Source organism: Microtus oregoni, unplaced genomic scaffold, assembly GCF_018167655.1.
Source record: "Microtus oregoni isolate MIOR12 unplaced genomic scaffold, Mior012 000013F_ref0000133, whole genome shotgun sequence".
Taxonomy (NCBI): Eukaryota; Metazoa; Chordata; class Mammalia; order Rodentia; family Cricetidae; genus Microtus; species Microtus oregoni.
This window is the reverse complement of record NW_024543072.1, coordinates 33,664,311-33,673,897: the sequence shown is the minus strand read 5'-3', so window position 1 is coordinate 33,673,897 and position 9,587 is coordinate 33,664,311.

Sequence of the window (9,587 nt, the reverse complement as noted above, 5' to 3'; positions counted from 1 at the left end):
AAGTTGGCCAACACCGAACTGGCTGCGCGCCCGGGCTTCACGCTTTCGTTCCAGCGCCGAGCACCACCACGTGCCAGGGCCTGGAAAAACTCAGGGCAGGCCTTGTGCTGACTTATCCACAGATGCTGAAGTTAATCCGCTGATGGTTCTGTGTGCACCGCAGAAGATCTTCAAAAACAAAATCAACCAATCCAGGCCAACTGGAACAAGTCAGCGTGCAACAGGTTGGAGCAGTGCAAATGTGTGTGCAATTCCTACCTAATTCCTAGGGGAAATGGCTCGGGAGATATGACCTGGACAACGCCTAAGAACAGATGACAAACTGGCTGAGGAGAATCAGATAGTTTTGTCTTTGGCGAATGCCTTACTTCTGATCAGGCTAAGGCATTACTGAGGCTACGTAGCAGAATCCGTGTGAACCCACGGGATCTTCCAGACTGGACAGAAAGCTTGCTCTCCTAGAACACTGGCTGCTGGGGAAATCTGGAAGACCGATCCTAAGATTAAATTGGCTCAGAAAAGCATTGAGACCGAGGTGTAGCTCAGTGAGATACTACTTGCCTAGCATGTGCAAGGCTTTCGGTTCAGTTCCCAGCACTGTCCCTGCTTCCCAAAAAGAGAAAGGAGGCCACAGAGGGAACTTCAGAAGCACCCACTGAAAGATCACTCAGACCTCCTCCGTACTCCCTCCAACACCGGGGGAGAATCCACATACTGACCAAGAAGTTAGGCCTGTTAGAAATGACTGATAACAGCCAAGAGTCGTTCACAGAGCCCCGTGCACACCAGTCAGGGCGCTCTTGCTTCATCTCCTCTGGGACCTCATCCTGGAGAGCACGCTTCCCAGCATGTGTCTCACTGTGTAAATACCTAAGGAAAACCTTTAAGATCCATTGCTGCTGCTTTTGCCCGGATGCTCCTTACCTCCCATGTTCTCCAGTGAAGTCCTTACACTGGAGTCAGGAGCGTCTGGGAACTGCAACTTTGATCTATCATTTGCCGCCTATGTGGCCTTGAACAAGTAGCTTGTGGAGGGGGCACTTAGCAGTTAATAGGAGCTGGCCTTATTCTACCACCTATGAAGCCTTTCTGAGCCGCCCAGCCCTGGCATGAGCCGCTCTTCTTTCCTCTGTGCTCCAGTGACACTTTTAAGCAAACCTACATACCTGGATCACAATGTTATCATACATGTTCAAGTCTGTGTCCTCTGCATCATGAGATCACGAATAACACCTGGATGCTTGACAAATACTTATTGACCGATTAAATGGATGAAAAAAACCTCATTTTACCTTCTGCAGCCCTAAAAATCAACAGCCAGCCAGCAGAACAGCAATTCAGATTACCATGACAAGCCAGCAGGCGAGGCTTGTTTGTGTTAGCTGAGAGAAAAGCATGGACCACCCTCCTCTATTTCCTGGAATAAGAGTTTGGTTAGAAAAACCATCTCTTTGATCTCCCTCCGTCGCCTAGGATCACAGTGCCCCTGAGAGCAGGGCAGGGCAGGGCAGGGCAGGGCTCTGCTCTTGGGCAGTGCTTTAGGAGACTTGCAAATCACAAACACATACACACAGATACTTTAATGGACACATGAATACGTCTTATCGAGAGCTCACATTCACGCACCTTACATTATACAACCTTCTATTAATAACTGGCCCCAGTAAGAGATTCTTTGCACCTCCTGTCTTAGATCTTTGAGACAAAAGGCAACTCCATCCTAGTGCATGGGACTTCAGGCTACCTGGGCAGCTCCCTCTTCTCTGCTATCTTGAGGACAACGGATTCCTGCATAGCAGTACTGCAATTCCCAGCAGGGCTGAGCCTATCTGTTCCCATGTCTTCTCACCACACCGACATTTACAGCTCCAGAAGTGCACTCGGGTTAGTGCAGTGTTCCCAACAGTTCACACCAAGGTTAAGGGGTATTTGATTTTTGTGACATTGTTCTTAACCGTGGACACATGTAGGTTTAGACACAACGCACAAGACTCATGACACTGATCCTAAAGCACTGAACACTAGACTGAATCACAAAAAGCATCTGTGTTAAAGAGCTAACAAAGTTGGGCAGTGGTGATGCACGCCTTTAATCCCAGCACTCGGGAGGCAGAGGCGGAGGCAGGCAGATCTCTGTGAGTTTGAGGCCAGCCTAGTCTACAAAGTGAGTTCCAGGACAGGCTCCATCGCAATGAGACCCTTTTCACTTGAAAAGAAAAAAAACAAAACAAAAAAAGCTAATAAAATTACTGTTTCAAAAAGACAAAAACTTTCAGTTCTGTGTGAATTTAATGAGCACGTGTTAAATATGCTATATTTCTTACCTTTATCTTCAATAGAGAGTTTGGAATATACTAGGAAAATTTCTTAAAATATAAAAAATTATTTTGAAACGGAATTCATCACTACAGTGATATACTCTAAAATTGTACTGATATTGATCAAATTCAGCCATCTCTGATAATTTGCCAATTTTCAAAAATATAAAAGCCATCACTTTATGCATGTTTGTTGATGGTGGAGGATGAAACATGATTTAATGATTATATAGCTAGCTACCTCTTTAATTTTTAAATGCTTCAAGATGACATAAGGGCTTCCAGGCCCTGAAAATCTTAGAGCTATGACTCATTCTAAGTGACCCAGGCAAAGGACACCAAGTAATCTCAGAGGAAATAAAAATCTGTTCAAGATATTAAAAAGACAAGAAGAATTTCTGTTAAAAATTTTTAAAAAGAAGAAAACAAGCCTCCTCTCAATGTCTGCGTGCACAGTCTTTGTGTTTAGGCACTGATGAAAGATCTGCAGCAGATGACGACCCCGTGCCACAGGCAGCCACCTAACAAGGTTCTAAATGCAGAATTCCAGCCTGCAGCAGGAGGAAGAAGCGCCTCTCTCGCAAGCCACAGGATTGCACACACAGCTCTTACTGCAGGAAAGCCTTCAAGCTGCAATCATCTGGAAGGCTCCTCCACCCTCAGGCAGCCTCTCTGTCCCCTAACCGGCTAACCTCACACAGCCAAGCACTGCCATACTCCATGTACTACATGGTTGGCACAAAAGTAGAATGAAGCACATAGATCCTTGGGTGAAATTTCTGAGACCAAGTTGGCCCCTGCCACAAAGAAGAAGCATTTAGAGCTGATTGCAGAGCCTGCTTTAAAGCAGACAGAGCTGAATGGCAGCATTCACACAAGAGCCCATTGTACCACTGGGCCATTGTTCAAACAGTCACCTACTATTCTAGGAGAATCCTACATAAATGTCTTAAAACTAATCTACCCTGCTGTCCACAGGATTGCTGGTTCATGCTTTATATTAGTCTGTTACTCACTTGAAGCACACTCGAGCGCTATGCGCTGGTAAGGGAATACACAGTTCCCGCTCTCAAAGTAGATAAAGTTACAAATGGCAGTCTGTGGTGAGATTTTGACCGTTTCAGGGAAATGAGGAGAGAACAAAACAGTATCAAGATGAAAATCGTAGACGCTTAGACAGGATCTATGCGCAGCAAATAACAACCGGTATAACTGGACGTACTGGTGTGCTTTCCGTCACTGATGTTTTTCTAACACAATGCCACGGAGAGTGGGCACATCCCACCACCAAATATTGGTATTCCTCCTCAATTCCGTGCCCTTGGTGCCTTACAGGGGAGTTTTATGCAAATTACACATCCAAGAGTCAGCAAAGTCAAGATCCATTGTCCTAGTTGAAAACCATGTAATGGTTCGTATGAACAGACAGAAGCGGTCCTGTGCCTTCGTGTCTTCTTTTTCTCAGCACTGGGCTGTCAATACGCTCTCTCTCTTTAGACATTGCCAATTGGGAAGCCTACTCTTTTCAGGGTTTCAACATCTCTATGCTGTTGCTTTCTAGTTTATAAAATGCCTTCGAAGCATAAAGTAGTGCTGGAGTCAGAAGAGTGTGAGTTCAAAAGTAGATTCCTGCATCTATCAGTCATGTGACTGCGGGCAGATTACTTGATCTTTCTAAAAGTCGGTGTCTTCACTGGTGACAAGGCAATAATGTCTACCCATAGGGTTTTTTGGTTGGTTGGGGATGGTATTATTTGTTCTTGTTTTTGTTTTTGGAGACAGGGTTTCTATGTGTAGCCCTATCTGTCCTGGAACTCACTCTGTAGACCAGGCTGCTCTCGAACTCAGAGATCTGCCTGTCCCTACTTCCCAAGTGCTGGGGTTAAAAGCGTGAACCACCACCGCCAGGCTACCCATAGGGTTTTATGAGGTGAAAAGGAGGTAGACGGTGTCAAGTCCTTGGCATACTGTTTCAATAAATGGTCCATATGCAAAAGAATGCGGCTGGACTCCTTCCTCATACCACAAGCAAAACTTAAGTCAAAATGGATCACAGGCCTAATGTAAGAGCTAATGATCATAAAGCAGTTATGAGCTTGTACAAGGATAAATCTTGACCTTGGTTTGGGCAACAACATTGTTCTAGATAAGATACTTAAAGCCCAAGCAATGAGTGTATACAATGTGCCTGGGGTGGTAGTGCAATTTAATCCCGGCACTCAGGGGACAAAGGCAGATGGATCTCTGCAAGAGAATACAACAAACTTCATAAAAATTAAAAGCCTCTGTGTGTGGCCAAAAGGAAGTGAAAACAACTCACAGGACTTGTGTCTAGAATGTGGAAGAACTCTTCTACTTCAGTAACAAAAGACAACCAATTTTTAAAATAGTCAAAGACTCTGAAGAGACACATTTTCTGCGTGGATACACAAATGCCCACTAAACATCTGGAAAGGTGAAAGCACCACTACATTACAGGAATGTAAGCCAAAACACAGCGAGGGAGCTCCCTGGCCCTGAGACTAGCTGTGGGAGAGACAGGCTGAGTGCTGATGAAGGTGGGGCAGACCTGAGCCCCTCACACACTGCTCGTAAGAATATCAAATGGGAAAGCCACTTGGTAAACCAAAATGGCTATTCCCCAAAAATTACAAAATAAAAATAATATGACCTCACAATTCTACTCTCAGGTTTCTACCAAGAACAACAAAACTCACAAATCCATTTTTAAAGCGCACAAATGTTCATAGAAGTTTTATTAATAACAGACAAAAAGTCTGGATCGTATAGTGGCCAGTATGTGATGGATAAACACGGGGTAATAACCCATGTGATAGAGCCTTATTCCACAATAGGAAGAAAATACTCATCCGTACAACATGGATGGACCCTGAAAACATAGTAAGAGAAAGAAGCCAGTAAGCAAATGGGGGGTGATTTTTCCGAGACACGCCTCTTGCAGCTTGCATTTTATAAACCAAACTTTGGCCCAGCCTGTGACCAAGTTAGCAATGTGCTTCAAGGTTACTTAGAACCATGTACTCATTTTGCTTATACACTGTGTGCTCAGCCTGATCAAAACCAACTGCCCTTAAAAAAAAAAAAAAAAAAAAAAAACTATGAAGTCAATCTTATCACAGTTTATACACCCAATGTAATCAACTCTTGTAAGCTTTGCTGGTAGCACAGTTTTGATATGTTCCCTCTCTTCCCTTCACAGCCCCTGACTCAGAACAGTATACGGATGGGTAGGATGTAGTAACTAGACAGCAAAGAGTTGAAATCAACACCTCCTCCCCTTGAAAATGTTGAAAATGTTGAAAACGTGAGCATGGGCTGAGCACATCTGCGTGTGGGTTTGTGTGCTGCTCTGAGTCAAAGGGTCCAGGAAAACCATTTCTTCCATTGTGAGACCCCTGTCAAAGATGGCTACAAGTTCCCCATTCGTTGTCCAGGCCACATTCGCTGTTCAGCAAACAGAGAGGATGGCCTCTTCGGAACTCTTCAGGACAAATGCATCAGGCTCACTATGGGGCAAATGACACCAGGAGCTAGCTTCTTTTGCTTTAGATGCCACTGCTGTAACCAAAGATCACGTTTATGCCCATTTATGTGAATGCCCAAAGTAGGCAACTCCATGATCAGAGTGGATCCGTGGCTGCCTGCCAGAGCTGGGATGGAGGGAGTAGTAATGAGTGACTAATGGGAAAACTAAAATGTTAAATGGTGGTAGTCGTTGTTGCATAACTACTAAGAATCGCTAAATTGTAGACTCTTATTGTAAGGAAGATCATTGCTACTATGAGAGAGCCATTCTTGTTTTGGAGTGTGTGTCCGTGGACATGCGTGTGTGCATGTGTTTGTGTTTGTGTGTGTGTGCTGTAGTTAGGTACTTTTACCTAACTCTACCTTTTCTTTTAGACAGGGTCTCTCACTGAACCTGGAGCTCACTGATTCAGCTGACTAGCTCCAAAGCCCTAGAGCGCCCTCTGCCTCTACCTCTGGGATTACAGATGTGCATGGAATTTTATGTAACTGCTGGGGATTGAATTTGAGTCCTCATGCTTGTGTAGCCAGAACTTCACCAAGTGAGCTAGTTCTCTAGCTCTCCAGCCCATAATGTCATTTTTTTTAAGTGTTTGGCATAGTGACCACATTTCCCCAAACCATGAATAATCGCATAATGTGACAAGGGTCTATTTTATTTCCCTAAATGTGTCCATGTTTAAATCAAAGAAGGAAGACACCAGGGTCCCAATTCATCTACAGATGATCTTATACCTAACACCAATTATTTCAGAATACCCCACGTACAGCTAGCAGGCTGGATGTAGCCAAGGACAGCTAAGAATTTGATCGAACTGCAGTTTGGCAGTCACTAATATCTAGAGTTACTGGACACAGCTCTAGCGTGTGAACTCTGTAGTTGACAATGTTCCATCTCAGTGTCAAGAGGTCAGACATGCCTGTAGGTGGAATACTTTCCTCTGGGTCCCTACTCACCTCCCCAGATTAAAATCAAACAAACAAAAACTCTGTAACACTGCTTTGTCAGGTGGTATTGTTTTTATCCATTAAAAAAGTCCCCAAACCAATTAATGCTTTCTAAGCACACACAGGGGAGGCACAGGTCCCACTCCTCTGACCCCAGCCATGTGGTTTTGGCAGCGAAAAGGGAAATGGGGTGATGGCCTCTAGAATAAAGATATTATGTTTGTGTACAGGAAGGAGTTCAAATGCTCCGAAGTGAAGCCAGGTATGGAAGCAGAGGCAGATGGAGACCAACTCTCTATCTACATTCAGAGTTCCAGACAGGACCACGTAGAGACACGCTGTCTCAAAAGAAAAAAAAAAAGCAGCAGTTAAGAGGGTCATGAAAGGAGGTTAAATACCTACCCCTGGGTTTCTGAGGCTCCGGAGCCCTGTCCTAACAAGCTTTCAAGCTGCCCACCTACGGAGCGTCACTGATCCACTGTTCTTTCTGCCCTATTTCAAACTAGGTGAACAGTGGCTTTGGGGTGTCCTTACTCACTGTGCCACACCATGTCCAGAAAGAGTCTGGAAACTCCGACCGAGTTATCATACTTATGACCTCACTGTAGCTGGACCTGGTGGTGCATGCCGACAATGGAGCAGGCAGAACGTTGAGGAAAGTTCCTGACCAGTCTCTGTGACAGGGAGATCTTGTCTAAAACAAACAAACAAAAATGGAACTGGGGAGATGAACGACTCAGTTGTTAAAGTACTGGCCACACAAGCCTGAGGACCTAGCAAACTAATGAGCTCCAGGCTCAGTGAAAAACCCTGCCTCAGAAAATAAGGCGAGGAGGAGTAAACACCCAGTGTCAACTTTTCGCCTCTGCACACATGTGCACGTACACTAGTGCACCACACACACACATATACCATGCACACACATACACCACGCACACACATACACCACGCACACACATACACCACGCACACACATACACCACGCACACACATACACCACGCACACACATACACCACGCACACACATACACCACGCACACACATACACCACGCACACACATACACCACGCACACACATACACCACGCACACACATACACCACGTACACACATACACCAGGTACACACATACACCATGCACACACATACACCATGCACACACATACACCATGCACACTAGATAAAGAAAACCTCTCGTAGTGTGATAAACTGAGAAACGACCCCCAAAGATGACCATGCCCTAACCCCTGAGAGCTGTGAACGTTACTTTAGATGGCTAAAAAGAGATTATGTCACATGTACCGGAACTACAAATGAGTCTCATATTTGGCTCAGTGCTCAAAGGCAATAAGAGAGCAGAGGAGACAGGACACAGCAAGGTGACAACAGAGATGGAGGTTGGAACGATGAAGTCACAAGGCCAGGAAGGCCAGCACCCACTAGAAGCTGGAAGAGGCAAGGCCAGGGCTCTCCCTAAGAAGGGAGCACAGCCCTGCTAAGCACCTCGATTTTGTCCCACATGCTGGCCCTGCACAGGGAGAGAGGAAGTTTCTGTGATTATAAGCCACTACACATATGATCATTTGTTAGCATATAATTCCCCTGCAGATAAATCCCTGCTGACTTCCCGACTACCTTGACCTTCCTGTGTGCTCCTCTCTTTCTCACGCAGTCTGAGTCCTATACGAATGACTGCTGAACCCGGGGTTCCTCACTGTGTGTTTCTAGAAAACACCTGTCCTTGCTGTCCTTGTCGCTCCCCTTCCGGCAAGTTTCCTGACATCACCTTATTCTTAACTGCATTGCGAAACTCGGCATGGTACGCTCTGCTGCTCACATGCCGTCTCCCCATTCGAGTTAGGGTCCTTTCGGGACCTCGGTTTTATCTGCATCCCCAGCACCGAGCACAGTGACAGGGACACACAGCAGATGTTGAACCCCAGCCTCTGCCAGGAGCTCCCAGATGACCTGCCACCATTCTCCTCCCCACGTTACACAGCACTGATGCAAACCAGCATCCAGGCTGAGAGTTCTGTGTTCTTTGCAGCTCTGTGGTGCCAGGTTGGACATCCAGGAAGCTTGAGCTGAAAATTCTGCAAGTACCTGGTTAAATTTCACTCTTCCTTCAATAAGAGCTTAAACAAGACAGTGCTTACAGGGTCTCTTAAGATTGCGGCACTCGTCTTTTATCCCAGCACTCAGGAGACAGGAAGGTGGGATCTCTGAGGTCAAGGCCTGTCTGGTCTACAAAGCAAGTCCCAGGACAGCGTGGGGCGCGTGGGGGGGGGGGGGCGCTACACAGAGAAACCCTGTCTCAAAAAAACAAACAAACAAAACTATGTATGTGGTGGTAGTAGTCGATGTCTGTGTGTAGGACGCTGTAGAGAAGCAGTCAAAACAAGGTGGGTCTCTCAGCATTGAGATATGGCCAGGATGGAGATGTTTCTTACTTGGTGATTTATTTATTTATTTATTTATTTATTTTATTTTTTTATTTTATTTTATTTTATTTTTTTTGGTTTTTTCGAGACAGGGTTTCTCTGTGGCTTTGGAGCCTGTCCTGGAACTAGCTCTTGTAGACCAGGCTGGTCTCGAACTCACAGACATCCGCCTGCCTCTGCCTCCCAAGTGCTGGGATTAAAGGCGTGCACCACCACCGCCCGGCTACTTGGTGATTTAAAAAAAAAAAAAAAGATCTAAGAGATCTGAGATGTCAAGGTTAGCTGAAGTTGGTTGGGCACAGGGAAGTAGTCCTCATACAGGGTGGGTACCACAT